Raw genomic sequence first — 21,653 nt, forward strand, 5'->3', positions numbered from 1 at the left:
GACCCTGGGCACATTTGTTAACCTCTCTGAGGCTCAATTTCCTTACCAGTAAAGTTCAATTAAATGAAATAATCATGTATGGTGTCTAATACTGAACCAAGCATAAAATAAATGCTTAGTAATTCATAAGCTATTGTTTTTATAGTTAATTATCAATGTCATAACACTACAATAATTATTAACATCTGTATTGGCTTCCTATTTAAGCTAAATTTTATTCTCACAGTGGTTCATCAGTCCAGGAAACTATTTAAATTCAGTTTTCTTTACCTAAGATGGTACTTTGGGGTGACTGCAATGGAGCTCCTATACTCTTCCTTCAAGCTTTTTTCTCTCTTCCTTTTGCTGGCCCATTTCTTACTGAAATCCTCAATTCTAAGCCTTGCATGCATATAGGAGATTATTGTCTTACTCCGCTCTGTGGTGGTAGAGAAATTTGGTGTGTGTGTGTGGGGGATCCAGTAGCACCCTGCTGTAGTGAAGCTTGGTGGAAGTTCCATCTCCTGCCTAGAACTATGGCTAGAATTGGATGGGGTGGAGGAGACAGGGGAGGACTGCAACAAACGATACACCAAAGAGATTCGAAAGAAGTAACTAAGATAGGTAAATATGAAGAACCATAAAATTAAACTAAGAAAAAAAATTGGCATAAACGTGGGATAAGTGTGTCCATTGGGTGTGTGGATGCAAGGCTCATATTGAGAAGGATGGTCTTGTCGAGGATTAGCTTTATGTTCAAGGAGAGTCTGGGGGCCAGGAAATTCGAGCTAGCCGTCCATTCGATGGATATGTAATGTGTTCCCACTAAGTGGCAAGCATTATGCTAAGCATTGTGTATGGAGTGACAAAGACCAGAGCCATGGCCTTTGTTGCAATGGCAGTTACACCAAGTTAATGGGAAAAATTATGTTAATGACAATTAATATTAGTTGACAACCGTGATCTCAAAATTATTATTTTACAAATAAGCAGAGAAGCAACTGTCAATAATCAGTAGCTACCCAAAGTTAATTAGTTTAATGGATCAGCTAAGGGAAAAATATGAAAGGAATGTGTGAGTAGTTTTTCAGAGAGTGCCGAAGGCACTGGAAAATAACTGTAGGGGAATAAAGAGTAAATAATCATTAAAGCCAGGCATTCTCCTAATATTTTTTAAGACTCTGCAGCTTACCAAAATAAAACAAACTGGCCTTGCCAAGTCCTGAAAAAGCATCATCGTGCAGAGAGGTCTGAACAGGGGTTTTTTTTTTTTAGTTGGTTTTTGGTGGTTATTTTAATTTTTTTCCATCAAATGACTCCACATTTCTTGGGGCTTTTCTATCAAAACCATCTTTAAAACAGTTTTTCCCCTAGTTACTATCACCAGAGAGGGTGACTCTGAACTTACAATTGTTTTTATGATTTTATAATCAGCTCAATTTGAAGATACTGAGTGTGTATTAAGGTATGTACTAGAAAGGCTAAATGAGAAATATTGATAATAAATATTATTTCCTAGTATTAGACAGAATTCTAAGTATCTTGGTACTTGTGACTAAAACTCTCCTCCCCAAGGTCTGGTATTTATAAAAATAATTTTGGCTTTTTGTGGAACACTAGCCCAATGATCTGCTACTTCTCTCCCCAGTAGAGAAAGGAGAGATGGCTGTAAATCAGATAGAGGAGGCACTGCTCCTGCTTCAGGGCTTCATTGTGTTATCATTATGAGACATTTATTGAGCATCATAATTTTCAGAGGGAGATGCAGTCTCTTTTTCTTCACAGTCCAGTGCTTTCATGATGCTATTTTATCCTGTATTTTTAATTCCTTTTCCTCCCAGTATTCATGCAATTCCTTCAACTCAGCTGGGTCCTGCTACTTATTCTGTCACAAGCTCAGCTGATTCTAATCCTGCTTAGTGACCAACATGACTGCCCGTTTTACAAGAGCTAATACTGATGGAGCTCTTCAACTAACAGTCATCGAGCTCTTTGGGGTGGAGGTTGGGGCCTGGTGATAAAAAGCTGAAAACAGTGCAAATTCTATCTTCAGAGCTCCCAATCTCTTCATCTGTCTCCACCTACCCATCTGTTCTTATCATGGGCTGCTGTGTAGGGTGGAGGTTAAGAGCACAAGCTTGAGCCATCTGAAGTCAAATCCAGCCTCTTCCAATTGCCAACCAAGGGTCATTGACAAAGTACACAATCCAGCCAAGCCTCAGTTTCTTCACTCATAAAATGGAGAATGTAACAGGTGAGTTGTGAGCAAAAAGTAAACTAATTTAGGTAGACTATTTTGAATAGGATCTGGCATAAAATGCTGAATATAGCTAAGTTTTTATTTTTACTATCTCTTCACCTCCCAATATTTTCCAGTCACATTCTCTGAGCAGATTGGAACACTTGCTTCCAAATTTGGTTTATTCTTCTCCCTTCTTTTTATGCCGTTCACTTTATCAGGGATGACCTCCCCATCCCCAACCCTTCTACCACCATCCAGGGTTACCAGATTTAGCAAGTAAAAATATAGGGCATCCAATTAAATTCGAATTTCAGATAAACCACACATAATCTTTTAGTACAAGTATGTTTCCTGTGATGTTTAATGGGATATGCTTATTCTAAGACTTGATCGATTGTTTATCCAAAATTCAGATTTAACTGATGGTCTGTATATTATCTGGCAAGTCTCTCCCTCCATCACTGCCTTCTGTCTATGAAACCCTGCCTGCTATTTAAAATCTTGCTTGGGGGTGGCAAACACAAACATCTATAGTGGTGAGGCTGGGAATGCTGATGGGTGCAAGAGTCCTGGTGAGGATGTGGTAACTGGGCAGTGCACGTAGCGTAGCAGTGTCTCATCTCCAGCTTGTTTCTTGTGTGAATGTGAGACTCATGCTGCTAGATGTTCCTAGTTTTCAAGAGTACACTAGTTGAAAATTCAAAAAATAATGGGTTTTCTTCTAATATATTTTTTCCAATTTATTTTTTATTGAAGCATACTTGATTATATATATTTGTAATGTATAAAGTTGACTATCGGTAGTTGTGTAGACTGTGTGATGATCAAATCGGATAGTTAGCATATTCATCATTATAACACGTAATCATTTTTTGTGTCTGTTAACCAATTTCTCATTAATTTCTCATTAACCTCCATCCTTCTCCTCCTCTCCCTCCCTCTTTCCATGTCTAGTAACCACAGTTCTGTTCTCTCCTCTGAAAGTACTATTGTGACTGTTCTTTCTTTCTTTCTTTTTCTCTCTCTCTCTTTATTACTTTGTTTGTTTATGAATTCAGCTCCCACTTATGAATGAGGATATGTGGTGTTTCTCTTTCTGTGCCTGGCTTATTTCACTTTACATAATTTTCTCCAGGATCGTCTGTGTTGCTGTGAATGACACAGTTTCATTCTTTTTTATGGCTGAATAGTGAACAATTGAGTATATATACCACATTTTCCTCATCCAGGCATTTATCGATGGACATTTAGGTTGGTTCCATAGCCTGGCTATTGTAAACAGAGCTGCGATAAACATGGGAGTGCAGGTATCCCTTCAACATGATGATTTCCATTCCTTTGGATATATAACCAGTAGTGAGATTGCTGGATCATATGGTAGTTATCTGTAGCTGTTTAGAGAGCATCCATACTGTTCTCCATAATGGCTGCACTAATTTACAGTCCCACAAACATTGCAGAAAGGTTCCCCTTTCTCTGCATCCTCACCAGCATTTGTCATTCTCTGTCTTTTTGATAATAGCCAGTCTAACTTGTTTGAAACGATTTCTCAAAGTGGTTTTTTTTTTTTTTTTTGAGTGAAACTTATGCTCATCACTTTATTATTCTTATTTTTTTAAATTTTATTTTGTCGATATACATTGTGGCTGATTATTGCTCCCCATCACCAAAGCCTCCCTCCCTTCTCCCTCCCCCACTTCCCCCCAACAATGTCCTTTCTGTTTGCTTGTCGTATCAACTTCAAGTAATTGTGGTTGTTATATCTTCTCCGCCCCCCCGGTTTTGTGTGTGTGTGTGTGTGTGTGTGTGTGTGTGTGTGTGAATTTATATATTAATTTTTAGCTCCCACCAATAAGTGAGAACATGTGGTATTTCTCTTTCTGTGCCTGACTTGTTTCACTTAATATAATTCTCTCAAGGTCCATCCATGTTGTTGCAAATGGCAGTATTTCATTCATTTTTATAGCTGAGTAGTATTCCATTGTGTAGATGTACCATATTTTCCATATCCACTCATCTGATGATGGACATTTGGGCTGGTTCCAACTCTTGGCTATTGTAAAGAGTGCTGCAATGAACATTGGAGAACAGGTATACCTTCGACTTGATGATTTCCATTCCTCTGGGTATATTCCCAACAGTGGGATAGCTGGGTTGTATGGTAGATCTATCTGCAATTGTTTGAGGAACCTCCATACCATTTTCCATAGAGGCTGCACCATTTTGCAGTCCCACCAACAATGTATGAGAGTTCCTTTTTCTCCGCAACCTCGCCAGCATTTATCGTTCAGAGTCTTTTGGATTTTAGCCATCCTAACTGGGGTTAGATGGTATCTCAGTGTGGTTTTGATTTGCATTTCCCGGATGTTGAGTGATGTTGAGCATTTTTTCATATGTCTGTTGGCCATTTGGATATCTTCCTTAGAGAAATGCCTACTTAGCTCTTTTGCCCATTTTTTAATTGGGTTGCTTGTTTTCTTCTTGTAAAGTTGTTTGAGTTCCTTATATATTCTGGATATTAATCCTTTGTCAGATGTATATTTTGCAAATATTTTCTCCCACTCTGTTGGTTGTCTTTTAACTCTGTTAATTGTTTCTTTTGCTGTGCAGAAGCTTTTTAGTTTGATATAATCCCATTTGTTTATTTTTCCTATGGTTGCCCGTGCTTTTGGGGTCGTATTCATGAAGTCTGTGCCCAGTCCTATTTCCTGAAGTGTTTCTCCTATGTTTTCTTTAAGAAGTTTTATTGTTTCAGGGTGTATATTTAAATCCTTAATCCATTTTGAGTTGATTTTAGTATACGGTGAGAGGTATGGATCTAGTTTCATTCTCCTGCATATGGATATCCAGTTATCCTGGCACCATTTGCTGAAGAGGCAGTCCCTTCCCCAGTGAATAGGCTTGGTGCCTTTGTCAAAGATCAGATGGCAGTAAGTGTGTGGGTTGATTTCTGGATTCTCTATTCTATTCCATTGGTCAGTGTGTCTGTTTTTATGCCAGTACAATACTGTTTTTGTTATTATAGCTTTGTAGTATAGCTTAAAGTCAGGTAGTGTTATGCCTCCAGCTTTATTTTTTTTTGCTCAGCATTGCTTTGGCTATGCGTGGTCTTTTATTGTTCCATATAAATGTCTGAATAGTTTTTTCCATTTCTGAGAAAAATGTCTTTGGAATTTTGATGGGGATTAGATTGAATTTGTATATCACTTTGGGTAGTATGGACATTTTCACTATGTTGATTCTTCCAATCCAAGAGCATGGGATATCTTTCCATCTTCTTGTATCCTCTCTAATTTCTCTCAGCAGTGGTTTGTAGTTCTCATTATAGAGATTTTTCACCTCCTTAGTTAACTCAATTCCTAAGTATTTTATTTTTTTGGTGGGTATTGTAAATGGGCAGGCTTTCTTGATTTCTCGTTCTGCATGTTCACTATTGGAGAAAAGAAATGCTACTGATTTTTGCGTGTTGATTTTGTATCCTGCTACTGTGCTGAAATCATTTATCAATTCCAACAGTTTTTTTGTAGAGGTTTTAGGCTGTTCAATATATAGGATCATGTCATCTGCAAACAGGGACAGTTTGACTTCATCTTTTCCAATCTGGATGCCCTTTATTGCCTTCTCTTCTCTGATTGCTCTGGCTAGTACTTCCAACACTATGTTGAATAGGAGTGGTGAGAGTGGGCATCCTTGTCTAGTTCCTGTTCTTAAAGGAAAAGCTTTCAGCTTTTGCCCATTCAGGATGATATTGGCAGTGGGTTTGGCATATATGGCTTTAATTATGTTGAGATACTTTCCCTCTATACCTAACTTATAGAGGGTCTTTGTCATGAATGAGTGCTGAACTTTATCAAATGCTTTTTCAGCATCTATAGAGATGATCATATGGTCCTTGTGTTTGAGTTTATTAATATGGTGTATCACATTTATTGATTTGTGTATGTTGAACCAACCTTGCATCCCTGGGATGAATCCCCCTTGATCGTGATGAATAATTTTACATATGTGTTGCTGTATTCTGTTTGCTAGTATTTTAGTGAGGATTTTTGCATCTATATTCCTCAAGGATATCGCCCTGTAGTTTTCTTTTTTGGTTATATCTTTACCTGGTTTTGGTATCAGGATGATGTTTGCTTCATAGAATGAGTTTGGGAGATTTGCATCCGTTTCAATCTTTGGAATAGTTTGTAAAGAATTGGTGTCAATTCCTCATTGAATGTTTGGTAAAATTCTGCTGTGAATCCATCTGGTCCTGGGCTTTTCTTTGTTGGGAGCCTTCTGATAACAGCTTCAATCTCCTTTATTGTTATTGGTCTGTTCAAACTTTCTACGTCTTCACAGTTCAGTTTTGGGAGCTTGTGTGTGTCCAGAAATTTATCCATTTCCTCCAGATTTTCAAATTTGTTGGCATATAGTTGTTTATCGTAGTCTCGAATGATTCCTTGTATTTCAGATGAATCAGTTGTAATATCGCCTTTTTCATTTCTAATTTTAGTTATTTGAGTCTTCTCTCTTCTTTTTTTTTGTTAGCCTTGCTAATGGTTTGTCAATTTTATTTATCTTTTCAAAAAACCAACTTTTTGATTCATTGATCTTTTGAATTGTTTTTTGGTTTTCAATTTCATTCAGTTCTGCTCTGATCTTAATGATTTCTTTCCGTCTGCTAACTTTAGGTTTGGATTGTTCTTGTTTTTCTAGTTCTTTAAGGTGAAGTGTTAGGTGGTTCACTCGCCATCTTTCTATTCTTCTGAAGTGAGCATTTAATGCAATAAATTTTCCCCTCAATACTGCTTTTGCAGTATCCCACAGGTTTTGGTATGATGTATCATTGTTTTCATTAGTTTCAAGAAATTTTTTGATTTCCTGCTTGATTTCTTCTTGGACCCATATGTCATTAAGTAGAATGCTGTTTAATTTCCATGTGTTTGTATAGTTTCCAGAGTTTCGTTTGTTATTAATTTCTAGTTTTAATCCATTGTGGTCTGAGAAGATACATGGGATAATTGCAATTTTTTTGAATTTATTGAGACTTGATTTGTGACCTAATATGTGATCTATCCTGGAGAATGATCCATGTGCTGATGAGAAGAATGAATATTTTGAGGTTGTTGGGTGGAATGTTCTGTAGATATCTGCCAATTCCAATTGGTCTAGAGTCTTGTTTAGATCTTGTGTTTCTCTACTGATTCTTTGCCTAGATGATCTGTCTAACATTGACAGTGGGGTGTTCAGGTCCCCTGCTATTATGGTATTAGTGTCTATTTCCTTCTTTAGGTCTAATAGAGTTTGTTTTATAAATCTGGCTGCTCCAACATTGGGTGCGTACATATTTATGATTGTTATGTCTTCTTGATGGCTCAGTCCTTTTATCATTAAGTAGTGTCCCTCATTGTCTCTTTTTATGGTTTTTAGTTTAAAGTCTATTTTGTCAGATATAAGAATAGCTACTCCAGCTCGTTTTTCTTTTCTGTTTGCATGGTAAATCTTTTCCCATCCTTTCACTCTTAGTCTGTGTGAATCTTTATGGGTGAGGTGGGTCTCTTGTAGGCAGCATATAGTTGGGTCCTCCTTTTTAATCCAGTCAGCCAGTCTGTGTCTTTTGATTGGGGAATTTAAGCCTTTTACATTAAGAGTTGTTATTGCAAGGTGTTGATTTATTTCTAGCATTTTATTGGTTGTTTGGTTGTCTTAGGTGTCTTTCCTTCCTTGCTTTCTGATTTACTGTTTGTTTTCTGTGTTTGTTTTTTCCTTAGGTTGTAGATAGTGTTTTTGTTAGCTTGTTTTCTCTTCATGAATGCCATTTTTATTATACTAGCGGGTTTAGATTTTTCTTGGGTTTTTATGGCAGTGGTAGTTATTTTTCAGGAACCAAACCCAGTACTCCCTTGAGGATTTCTTGTAAGGGTGGTCGTGTGGTAGTGAACTCCCGCAGTTTTTGTTTGTCTGAGAAATATACTATTTGCCCTTCATTTCGGAAGGATAGCCTTGCAGGGTAGAGTATTCTAGGCTGGCAATCTTTGTCGTTTAGTATTTTGAAAATATCATCCCATTCCTTTCTAGTTTTTAGGGTTTGTGATGGGAAGTCTGATCTTAGCCTGATTGGGGCTCCCTTATAGGTGATTTGACGCTTCTCTCTTGCAGCTTTTAAGATTCTCTCTTTGTCTCTGAGTTTTGCCAATTTGACTATGACATGTCTTGGAGAAGGCCTTTTTGGGTTGAATACGTTTGGAGATCGTTGAGCTTCGTGGATCTTAAGATCTGTGATTTTTCCTATACCTGGGAAGTTTTCTGCCACTATTTTTTTGAATATGTTTTCAATGGAATCTTCATTTTCCTCCCCTTCTAGAATACCCATGACTCGGATATTTGAGTGCTTAAGGTTGTCTGATATCTCTCTCAGATTTTCTTCAATGTCCTTGATTCTTTTTTCTTTCTTTTTTTCTGCTTGTGTTATTTCAAACAGCCCATCTTCAAGTTCAGAGGTTCTCTCTTCAACTTCGACAAGCCAGCTGGTTAAACTCTCGTTGTGTTTTTTATTTCGCTGGATAACTTCTTCAGTTCAGCAAGTTCTGCTACATTTTTTTTCAGGACATTGATTTCCTTGTACATTTCCTCTTTCAGATCCTGTATACTTTTCCTCATTTCATCATGATGTGTAGCTGAGTTTTCTTGTATCTCATTCAGTTTCCTTAGAATTATCAGTCGGAATTCCTTGTCAGTTATTTCAGTGGCTTCTTGTTCTATAGGATCTAGAGTTTGAAATTTATTAACTTTTGGTGGTGTACTTTCTTGATTTTTTGTATTTCTGGTATCTCTTTTTTGGTGTTTATTCATTGTGGCAGGGGGTTTCACAGACCATCGGTTTGAGACTAATGACTAACTAGGATGTTGCTGTGGTTTCCAATTTTGTATGGCTCCCTCCGTGACTGCTCAGTTGGCCTCTAGTGCCTTGTGTGTATGGTTGCCTCGGGTCTTGGGCCTCTCTGGGGAGCCACCTTTCTGGTCAGCTTGGACTCTGCTGGGCTGGTGGATCACGTACCACAGGGTGTGTGATCTCTGTTGAGCTTTCACTTCCTGTGCAGGACTTCTCCCTGTTCCGTGTGCTCTGGCCCAGGCTGTTGGACCATGCAGTGGCGACCCCACCAGGTGTGTGGTTTCTGTCGAGTCTCCGCCTCCCAGGTCGCACGTCTCCCCACTCTGTGCGCACTGTGCTGGGCTGGGGCGTGTCTTCTGCACCCCTCGTCTATCAGCTGGGCCTTCAAGATCCTGCTCGGCACCACCTCGCCCAGGAAGTCTACCAGGTTTCTGCTAGGCACAGATGACCGGTCTCTCTGGGTGCCTTTGTAGCACTGTGTAGATCTTTCTCGGGTCTTGTTCACCTTTGTATACCCCCGGCATAGACCAAATCTTGCGCCCACCTGCAGCCTGCTCTCCTGCAGGTTCAAGTGGACCTGGGAACTCTTCTACCACACTATTGCCAACCAGAAATTGGTTAGGCTTTTTTCCAAACTGGTGGCTGCAGAGATGGTATCTGCCTCCCAGTAACAGGAAGTTTACTGGGGGCCAGAGTCTAGGGTGTGGTGGAGTGACAGTCGGCCCGCCCGTACTTCCTTGCCCTCCCGACACTGGCCAGGGACGCCCCCCGCCACCAGCCCTGCCAGAGAACCGTGGAGGGAATGGGAGAGGAGGCCGGCCCACAGGCTCCGGAAAGCCCTGCGCCAGGCCAAGCAAGTGGGAAGGCTCAGTGACGGCCGAGCTGGGCCGAGCTGCCCGCACCTGGGAAAATGGAGGAAGCCCCGAGGCGGTCAGTGGCTTGGTGATGCAGGTGGGAGCCAGGTGGGCGTAATCCCGCTGAACAGAGCTGGGACAGGGGTCACTCCCAGGGTTGTGCCAGGTCGGATGTTCACTCTCTGTCTCTGGTTTGTCATCTTCCCTGTTCTCGGCCACTGCCGCCTCGGGCTGTTCAGTCGCAGCGTGGCTCGGGCGCTCCCAGGAATCTTCTTTAATGCTGGCCTGAAACCTCGAATCCTGAATAGGGCAGCTGGCTGCCTTCAGCGCGGCCCCAGCCTCCGGGATCCTGTCTGCATCCACAGCAGCCCTGGCGCTGTGTTCCCTGTTTCGAGACTCGCTTTTGCAGCTAAGAAACAGTTCTTTTCCTGCTCCACACTTCAAAGCTGTTGCCTGTAAATGAGGCAGCCTCTCCTGCCGGGGGCAAAGTGGCGGTCCGCCCCCACGACTGGCCAGCAGCTGCGGTCCTCCCTTTAGAGATGGCAAGAGGAAGGTCCACAAGTTTCCCGGCTGCCTGAGGCCCAGTGGCTGCCTTTTCCACCTCTGCTACTCCGCGCCAACCGCCGCAGCCACCGCCATCTTGAAACTCCCTTTGACTCTCTTCTTTTAGAACTTTAAATATATCATCCCATTCTCTTTTGGCCTGTAGAGCTTCTGCTGAGAAGTCTGCTGTTAGTCTGATGTGGACTTCCTAGTAGATGACTTGACTTTTTTCTTTTGCTGTTTTCAGGATTTTCTCTTTGTCTTTGAGTCTTGCCAGTTTGACTACATTGTGTCTTGAAGAGGACCTTTTTGTAATGAATTTGTTTGGGAATTGTTGAGCCTCTTGAAGCTGGAAGTCTGTATCTCTACGAATAACTGGAAAGTTTTTCATTATGATTGCATAAAATAGGTTCTCAATGCATTTTCTTTTTTCCTCCCCTTCCCTAAAACCCATGATTTGGATGTTTCTGCACTTGAGGTTGTCTGATAGCTTTTAAGGATTTTCTTCATTTTTTAAAATTCTTTTTTCTTTTCTTTTCTTTCTTTCTTTCTTTTTTTTTTTTTAGCTGTTTGGTTATTTCAAAAACTCTCTTTTAGATCAGAAATTCTTTCATCTGCTTGTTCCAGCCTGCTGCTTAAGCTCTTGAATGTAGTTTTTTTTTTTTTTTCATTGAATGAATTCTTCAGTTCCAGGAGTTCAGCTACATCCTTTTTATGGCATTAATCTCTTTGTAGATTTCCTCCTTCATGTCTTGTTTTTCTCATTTTATTCTGTCATCTATCTGACTCTTCTTGTATCTCACTGAGTTTCTTTAAGATTGTTTCTTGGAATTCTTTTTCAGACATTTCAAGAGTTTCTTGTAGTTTGAGATCTGGTATTTGAGAGCTATTGTATTCCTTTGGGAGTGTCATATTTTCTTTTTCTTTTTCATATTTCTAGTATTTCTACATTGATATCTAGTCATCTGGTGGAGTGTTTGCTTTTTCAGTTATTCAAGTGGCTTTTGAGGAGAGAGAATCCCTCCTTCAGATTTGTTTTATGTTGCCTGCTGGGTGACATGATTTAGTTTTGGTTCTGGGTAGACTCTATAGTCTCAGCAATTTTCAGTAGACTCAGTCATTCCAGGTAGACTGAGCAGGCCAGGGGATGCTGACTGGTATGGTGCAGAGTTGAGGGCAACTGGGGCTATATGGAGTGGGGCTCCTGGGATTGTGGCCTGGCAATGCTGGGCTCCAGTAGTAGAAACCATGAGGAGTAGGGCTCTGGAGTCTGTGGCCTTATGGTGCGGGGTACCTGTCATGTAATTGCATAGGACAGGACTACATAGCATGTGGTTGGGCAGAAACCATGTGGGGCGGGGCTCCAGAGAGTGAGGCTGTGTGCCTCAAGGCTCCTGTGGTAGAAACCATGAGGGGTAGGGCTATGGAGGCTGCTGCTGGTGGCTCAAGATTCCAATGTCGGAAGACACCCAGTGTGGGGCTCTGTGGGGGCTGCTGCCACAGCTCAAGGCTTCTGCAGTGGAAGACATGCAAGGCAGGGATAGGAGAGCTGTTGCCAGGCACCTTAAGCCTCCCTCAGTAGAAGTGTCAAGGGGCAGAGCTCTGAGGGCTGCTGCTGGGTAACTCAAGGGTCCCTCAGTGAAAGACATGTGGAGCGGGGCTCAGGGGGCTGCTCTCTTCTAATATGTAAGTATTGAGACTAGTTAAGTATTTTTAAAATGATTTGTGGGTCACAAATTTGAAAACTCTGTCCAGGACAATTACATTTTTTTCTCATGTGACTTCCAGTACAGATGGCATCTCTTTCAGCTGAACTCCTTGGGAAACTCTATTCTTATAGCTTGGTATTAAGGGCATTGTATGGTAGATTTTAATTTTTTCCAAGTAGGATATAAACTCCAAGATAGTAGGGACAATGTTCGTCTTTGTTTCTCCAGAGCTTAAGTATTTAATGCATTATCAGTTGAAAGTTTAAATAAATGCATAAATGAATAAACAAATCTCAGTTTAGCAGGATTCAATGAAAGTATTAACAGGGCCAACAACAGGAGTAAGAAAATGGCAACAATGAGCAAAGCACAAAAATGTATAGCTCTTCAAACCATGACCAGACAGCAGCAACTCAATCCCATCACAGTGCCTTCTGTGGTTCTCCATCATACACAGTCTCTTCAGGTGTCATGAAATGAGTGAATTCCTGTCTCTCTACCAGCAGCCCTTCCTCAGGCTTCATTCCCTCAAGCAGCCACAGCAGAGAGGTTGTGTAAACAGAAGCATGTCCAGTTTACTTAGGGAGGATCTCTGTGTCAGCACACACAGCCCAAGTGAAAGCAGCCAATGGGTCCCTGAAGGGGCCTTAGTAGCTGCTCTGGCCAGTTTTTTTCTCTGGAGTTTCAGCAGTAAATCTTGCTCTGAAAAGAAATTAATTTTAAGTTCCTCAATATTAATAACAGCATAAAGAACTGGTATAATAAAAGTTTATTGACTAATTTTCCACCATAATTTGTCTATGAATCCTGTGCAGTCATATTATATTTTTATGAAATGGAAACACTGTGTTCATCGGCTGCATAATAATGAGAGTAAAAAAGCAAATGATACAGGTTCAGCATCCCTAATCCAAAAATTCGAAGTTGTAAATGCTCTAAAATCCAAAACTTTTTGAGTGCTAACATGACGCCCAAAGAAAATGCTCATTGGAGCATTTCAGATTTCTGATTTTCAAGTCAGAAATCCCAACTAGTATTCTGCAAATGTTTCAAAATCTGAAAAAATCCAAAATCTAAAACATTTCTAGTTCCAAGCATTTCAGATAAAGGATACTCAACCTGTCTTTTGAAAATCATTCACTGGGATCTGAGACTTTTTGGATTGGGAAACTTAATGCTATATTTATGAAGGAAGCATAGAAAAATTTCAAAAAATAATAAGGGAACCTGCCCAATGGGTAAATGCTAATAAGTAAATACACTCATGATTGGTCCATATATTATTTGGCTATACTCAGAAGTACATGTCTTTGTAAAAGTCTTACAGGACATCAAGAGAGGAGAAGTTGAGATTATGATAAAAAAAATCTATCAAGGGCTAAATTGACATGTGCAATGTCCTACCCCTGCCATAGGAGAGGGAATAATAATAATGATAACAGGAATCATAATAGTGAATAAGAGTTAATGACTTTATTTTAGGCATTATGCTAAGCATTTTTTAGACTGAATCTTATTTACTTCTCGTAATCATCCTATGAGATCAGTTTTCTGATTAGACAAAGAAATGCGTCCTATATTTTGCCCCACGACACATAGCTGTGAGTGACATCATTGATGCTCTAACCCAAGTTGGAGAACTTATCCACTGTATATCTAAGACAGTCTCCTGCTATAACATGGCAGCATGGGTGCAATAGGAATGCATCATGGGAACAGCAATCAAAAATCCAAAACATTCTCATAGGTGAGAGCTGAACCAAGGGGGTACAGTCAGAGTAAAGTGCATTTAACAGGACGTGAGATGCCAAGAGTTAAGTGGAACAAACATCAGAGTCAGAATCAGGTGTGGAAGACAAGCTCAAGAAATACCACGATCACACAGTGGAAGAAATGGACATTGAATCAGCCTCATAATTAGAGTGAGAGTCAGGAGAGATGGAGTAATGACCTAACCTTTAGAATTAGAGATATGGTTAATAATTAAGGCCAGAAGCCATCCATCCAACTGTAAGGACTCAACAAAGATGATCTGCTCAAATCTAGCAGATGAAGTCTTGCTGGCAAAGAATGATCATGTAAAGTGCTGTCAGGGTGGTTACTGGGCCATGCGACTGTCTATGTTAAGTAGCCCTGCAAGTGATGGCTATTTAGATAGCAAATTTGGATGTCTGGATACAATTGTCATTGATCACTGAAGAACCTTTTAAACTAGTGAAGTCCAAGACTGACTTTAAAAGAAAAATATTGGCCCAGTGGTTTTTTTTGGAACTAAAATTTTCTACATCTTATGCTATGGAAAGGAAAAAAAAAAAAAATCTTCAGCAGCTGTCTTCAACTCCTGCCCAAACAAGGTGTATGGCACTTTGAGCTGGGGTTAGCGCTCCCTGGTCTTCCTCAGCTTCCTTGTGGTGGGAAAGGATCTAGAAGTCTCCATATGATTCTCATGGAATAGGAAGTTTCTGGTATCTAGCTGGAGGGCTTCCCAGAAGGGTTCACTTCAGTTAGGCTAGTGTGAGTCTGGAGCAAAAGGCTACCTGGAGTGAGAGCCCCGGGAACTGAGACCCAAGGTGGCTGTTAGGGTCCTTGGGAGCACGGTCCATGCAGCAAAAGCAGAGCTGTGAACAAGAGCAAGAAAACCAGCTGTGGCTTCCAGCAGCAGAAAGAGGGCCCGGAGCCAGCAGCCCACACCTAAGGGGGGGCCCAGACCTATGTAGCCGAAGGACGCGCAAAAGACCAGGCCTGCTCTGCATGCTTTCACAGTACCTCGACAACCAGATGCCATCTGCTGAAAGAGGAGGGAGAGGAAGAAAAAGCTCTAATGAAAAGTTAAATTCTTAATTAAGTGATTATTTTTTTTCCCCAAACAAAGTTGCTTTAACTCTCAAAGACAATTTAAATTAAAAGAAATTGAGATACTTTACCTCAAAAATTTAAGATTTTTCTTATCCAGTGGGATGGGAGTTTAGATATATAAAGAAGTAGGAGCCATGTTGTTTTTGCATGTCTGAGTTGGAGTGTGAAAAAATTTGTGAGTCTGCTCTGTGAATACAATTCTTACTGTGTGTATTACCTTAGCTGCTTCCCATGGAGTGGATGTCACTGGAATCAAAGGCCTTGGAGGCCAAAAACAACCACTTTGGTACTCAGCCAGACTTGAAGACCATTGCTTTGGGGGAGATGTGATCCCCCAGCAAGGTCTGCCATGAGGATCTGGACAGAAAGAAATCCATACAGTCTGTGAACTTGTGATAGCCTTTGGTGCTTACAAAGATGTGACTTGTTGCTATGGTGACACCTCTGGGATGAATGGGTTATAACAGGAATTATCTTGAAACCCTTTTGCTCCAGCCAAAGCAGGAACAGCCATAAATGAAGGCTTGGTCAGGAGAACTTCCCTTCTGGCTGGTGCAGTAAACTCTCTTCCCTTTGGGGACAAAGCAGGGCACACCTGTGTCAGTTTGGATTTACAGAATTTCACTACTGAACACACTCCTCGTTGTCAAGCATGGCAGACGCTGTACTTCATAGAAAATAAGCAGGCACCTGCCAGGGAGTGCGGTAACATAGTACAGCCTGCATTCTGCCTCCCACTACTCCAGACCTACCTTCTCTTTTTTTTCCCCAACCCGGAGCAAAACTCTGTGGTTGATTTTTCCTTCCTCCTGACCGCAGATGAGTTCACTCATTCATTTATCAGCGACAGGAGCAAGTTGAAACAAATAAATAAAATGGAAGGGAAAGGGAGCTCAGCATTCCAAACCTCTCCACTGAGCTGTGACTCAGGAATTACAGCACATTGTATTAAACTATTTCTTTTTGATGCATTGGGGTTGTGGAAAAGCTGACAGTGACATATGGGGAAGGCCCTGTTAGCAGGATTGGGGCTGTTGTGTGATAAATGACACAATATGTCAAAGAACATCTGTCATTCATCATGCTGGCTTCCTTGGAACATTTGCAATGAAGAGAGAGAAAGAGAAAAAGAAGAAGAAGAGGAAGTGAAGGAAGAGTAGGAGGAGGAGGGAGACTGATGGCTGAGAGGTGGGTGAATTAAGAGGAAGCAAGACTACACACTGCTGGATGAAGTTAGGAAAAGAACCTGCTAACCCTAGGAGAGCAAAATGATTCAGAAAGATAAGCCAGAGTGAGTCCCTCCAGCAACCTGCCACTCTCCCATCCCTTTTATCTCTTTCACTTTCTGTTTTTGGGTGTGTGTTTCAATTTAATCAGTTGAGCATATTAAACCATCATGCAGGCAGGTGGGGGATTGGAGCTGACTGTACAGTTGCTCTGTTCCTCTCCTTCTCCAGACATGCCACTCTGGTGTTGTGTAGAAACTCCCCAGGACCAGACAAACTCAGTTGAGCATTCTGCAGCTTCACTGGCATGGCAAACTGTATTAAAGCAGCTCAAGTGAATGCTCTGAAGCCTGTGTTTGAGAGCAGGCTTTGTGCCAGGAGGGAACTTTCATTTTGGGTTTCTTAGCATTTTATCCCTCTAACATTCCTATCATGGTTATGCAAATGCCTGTCTTCCCTATCTGGGTACAAAGTTTCATATATTTTGTCCTTAGAGGAAACTTCCATTTGTATTGGGCTTCTCTTCATGATATATATGCACCTCTTACAGGATGAGGCCAGGGGCACCCAGGAGAAAAGATTCCTACTCCCTTCAGTGATGCAACTGCTCATCACTCTGTCTAAGAGAATAAATCTGTGTTGGTGAGTCTGCTAGTTCACAATAAGACATCCCTGGAGCTCATGTGCTTTTATTTTAGATGAGGTTAGAGGCAGAAATGCTTATGGACGATAATCACATATTTAAGAGTTGCTTTCCTTGGTGGTCATATTTCTTTCTGAGTATTATTTTATATCTTTTAAATATATATCTGGATTATTTTTTGTGTTACAGAAGTAGAGAAAGGGACAGACAGAAGTAAGATGCTTTTATCTCCCAACTTCAATCACCTGGATAGGTTTGATAAAATGCAGATTCTAGTTTCCAAAATGATATTCTAATTCAGAAGTTTTGAGGTAGGGCCCATACATTTAAATTTTTATAAGTTTATCTGGTGATTCTGATGATCAGTGTAGCGACGATATCAGTTTCAGTGTAAACATTAATTTTCCCTCTTTTCCTGCCTCCAGAGCTCAGGTTTCCTCTGTGTAACCCTGCCCCTTCTCCACCATGAGGTTATTTTCTGAGATAGACCCACCCTTACACTATTCAGGCCAATGGGAGAGAGTGAGTCCTAAGACTTAGAGCTACCGCAAAAGACTCTTTTCCTCTGAAGATAGTGGATAAAGATTTGAGCCCTGGGATTGCAGTCAACATCTTGTTTGCTACAGCCAGGGAAAGCCTTGAGCTGTTGGGGCTACTGTGTGTAGCCTGAGAATGAAGCTGATGTCATGGAAAGCAGAGTGGAGAGATGGAGAGAAACTGGATTCTTGATGAATCGATTGAGCTTCTTGATCAGGCTTGTCTGACTTGAAATCTATCTTCTGGTGTCTCAGTAACATCAGCAGAAGCATTTGAGCCAAGATGAGTTGGGCTTTAAATCACTCAAAACCAGACGAGTTCCACCTGGTAAAAACAGCCAAATTTAGGAAACCCTATTCTAAATCTCTTTCTGAATAAGCAGAGAATTCAAAATTAGCATCAACCACACAATATATTCTAATAATACTGATTGAGCACTTGCATGGACCAAGCTCTATTTAGGGCCCAGCATGGAATATCAGGAGTTGAGAAGCCCAGTTCTTATCCTCAAGGAGTTTACTGGAAGGAAGAGAGGGCAATTGCCTTAAAAAGGAACTACTAATATAAGACATCCTGAAAGTATCAAAAGCGAATAAGTTCAATCAACCAATGAAAGGAAGTTGGAGGAAGAAGAGCTGAAAGCTTACCACGGTCCAGAAAGATCAAAGTGAAATAAAGGAGTTTGTATTTGACTTTGTTTCTCTTGGTTCCTAAGAGCCATCCAGCCATTGTTGTTTACAAAAATGGGCTTCTTTTGGGTAAGTTCTGTGACCAAAGACAGGATAAGGCAGAGATCATCTCAGCTGGAACAGGCACCACCACCCATGAGTCAAGCAGGCTGATACCATCGTGGGCAGAGCCATGTGTAGATGACCCATGCGAAGAGGTAGATAAATGAATTACTGACATGAAATTTATGAATTCAAAGGCTCGACTTCCCACTTTTTGGCAGTTAGGAAATAACGCTGCGAATTTTTAACAGTGGAGGATGCCCCTGGTCTATCTGGGGATATTAATGTGGCAGTCGTGTCTGTGGTATATTAGAGGAAGGTGAGTCAGAACAGAGGAAGATCCCTCACGTACCTAAGCTACAATCCCTTCAGTCTCTGATTACATGCGGGAGCAATTAGATTGGAAGGCAGGGGCCTGAGGCCAGTTAGACACAAGAGTATTTAGCAATTGATTGGTTGTGAAGGGTAGACGGAGAGAAGGGAGTCAGATGTGATTTTGAAAAATTTAACCTGAGATACTAGGAGACTTAACGTACCATTAAAATTTAACTCAAAAGAAGAAATAAAGGTAGGAGAAGCCAATTTTTGGAGGAAAACAATTCTTTCAATTCAAAATATTTTGAATTTAATTGGCAGGCAAGACATTCGTGTGGAGATAGTGCTTGCAGGTATGTGGGAAATAAGGGTGTGTGTGGTACACTAAAGGGAAACTGAAGATACAGGTGTAGTTTTGGGCGGTAACACCCAGAGTTAAAGCTGTAGGAACAGGACTCTCCATATAAAGAGAGCGTAGAGAAAGAAGGAAGACATGAAGATTAAAGGTAAAACGTGAGCAAATTTCTGAGGTGAAAGGAAGAAATGGAACTCAGAAAATAAGGTGAGGTAGGTTAGTCAAGGAGGCAGTAGTAATAACAACAGAAACAACAGACACAGTGATAATACCTGAGTTCCTAAGTACCAGACACTATGCTGTAAACTCTACACAAATATATCTTTGAAGGATCAAAGGCACTTTTTCATCCAAGCAAAGAAGAAAGGATCAGAGGACAGATGTAATTACAGAGAAATCCAAGGCAACTCGGAGTGGCTGTCTTTGAAGTGGGCTATGAGATCTCCAACTGGTGCAATAGGGGTTCTGCCCTTGAGAAGCATATACAGCAGTGGTTGAAAGCCTTTGCTATGGAGCCAGAAAGACCTGGGATAGAATTCCTGCTATGCACTTCCTAACTGTGTGTTTCTGGCCAAGTGGCCCAGTTTCTTCCTCTGTAAAAATGTGGACAATGTTCACCTACTGTTGGGAAAATATAGGAAAATGGTCAGGGCCCCTCAGATGTTCAGAATCTTGCTGAGCATTTGCTGTGAATAGGTTGTGTGTGGGCGGAGTTAGTGCACCTGCGCAGCACCGCACATAGCTGGCGTTTTACTGCCTTGGGCAGCAGCAGTTGTGCCTTTCCAGCCTGTGACATCCAAGGACCTGTTTGCTGGTTACCTAGCTCATAGACCTGCGTGTGAGGGGTCTGGTGATCCAGCCTGCCGTGTGTGGGGTCTGGTGACCCCGCATGGCGTATGAAGGGTTTGTGACCCAGTCTGGACAACGGGCTTGAGGGGTCTGTGCACTCCAGACCCAGCCCTAGCTCGACAATTGGCCCAGTTGGGGCAGGATTACTGGCAGGTAAGAGAGCCCGACAACAGGTGTGGTCAAGTAGCTTTACAGTTGGTGTCAAGAACAGGATTAAGAGCTTTACAACTGGCAGAGCCATAGCACAACAATTGGCTATGTCAACAGGATTCAGACATGAACCTAACGTGACACCTACCACCCAGGGTTATGGCAAGGATTAAATAATGAATAGTGTTTAAAGCATTCAGACCACCCCCTGGCACAGTGCTCAACATGAGATGTCTGTTCTGAGTGTGGGGGAGGTGGAGCCTCAGCGGAGACTAGACAGCGACAGCGGGACTCTCCTGCATGTTCAGTAAGGGCAGCCTCTCGGTGTTCAGGAAGGCAGACTCCAGGATATTGTGCACATGCCTGTAAATAGAATGGCTGAGAAAGAGCCAGTCCTCACACACAGGAGGCTGTACTTTGGTTTGCTACTTAATAGTCAGTGACATCCATGGCTCTGTATGCAGACAGCTAAGCTGCAAATGAACTCTCTCTTTCACTGGCCTGTTCCAAAAAAATCAACAGCGACATTGTGGCACGTCAGGTTGCCCTTCTGTGGGCTATCTGCTCACCAACCTGTGATCCTCTACTTTGGCTTATTTCAAGCAGGTCACCAATACCTCTGCCCTCAGTGCCCAGTGACTTCTGACTCCATGAAGGTGAGTCTGATGGAAATCATGTCTCTGCATGTCTAGATAAATGGATTGTGGCATGACAGCCATTTGGTTCAGCCACCTCCCATGACACCTTGCGGATGTGAGTCTACTGTTCCATGATGGATTTGACTGTCAGCTATTTAAGACAGTAATGCTCATCCTTGACTACACAGTAGACTCTCCCAGAAGATTATCTATCTATCTATCTATCTATCTATCTATCTATCTATCTATCTATCAATCTATCTATATTTAATTCTACATTTTTTCTTTTTTGTTAAATCCCTACACCAGACCTAGTGCATAAGAATATCTAGGGATGAAGTTGGGGCATGCATATTTTTGTAAACATGATGTATGCTCAGTGGTACAAGTCACAAATTTAAAAAGAAAAGTCTTGAAAAGTTGAACTGGATTTGTTGGTTGGTTGTTTGATCTGGAATGAAGTGTTTGGGGCTAAATGCTTCCTGTCTCTTAAATTCAACCTATAGAAATTTTACTCATTATTCATCCTGTTTATTCAGACAGGAGGGTGTCTCCTTGCTTATCCAAAGCCTAACATTTTCTGTTTGTTGTTTTGAGAATAGGGTTAAAATAGTAGATTTTGGGTTGGAGACACCTGGATTCAAATTTTAGCTCAGCTATGTACTGGCTGTGACTTTGGGGATGTATTTCAGTTTGAGTCCATCTGTAAAATGCACATGACGCCCATGTTATATGTGTGTGGTTAGTATTAAAGGAGGTGCTGCATGCAAATTCCTTAGTTTAGTATCCAGGCATACATTGTGCTTTAAATGCAGCTATCATTAATAATAACTTAATCATCTTTATTAGTTACTGATAAATCAACAGTTATTGCAGTATCCTTATAATATCCCAGGTATTTGTAGATTCAAAGAAAGAAACAACAATCACAATAATGAGTTGGACTTTTAGAAGGAGAGCAAACAATTGTGGTTGCTAGAGGTGGAAAAGGGGAGGGGGGAGAGGGAAGGGTATTAATGGGAAATTGGTTAACAGACACAAAGAATAATTATGTACTGTAATGATGAATAAGCTAACTATTCTGATCTGACTGACCATTACACATTGTACACAACTATTGAAAGTCAATATTGTACCCCACATATATGTATA

General features: G+C 41.1%; 1 protein-coding gene across 5 annotated transcripts in view; it reads left to right on the plus strand.

Moving 5' to 3' along the window:
* Window positions 1-21,653, plus strand: part of AGBL1 (AGBL carboxypeptidase 1) — an 866,292-nt gene that overhangs the window by 344,789 nt on the left and 499,850 nt on the right. The gene's annotated exons all lie outside the window — the stretch shown is intronic.

This window comes from Cynocephalus volans, chromosome 3 (genome assembly GCF_027409185.1).
Source record: "Cynocephalus volans isolate mCynVol1 chromosome 3, mCynVol1.pri, whole genome shotgun sequence".
Taxonomy (NCBI): domain Eukaryota; kingdom Metazoa; phylum Chordata; class Mammalia; order Dermoptera; family Cynocephalidae; genus Cynocephalus; species Cynocephalus volans.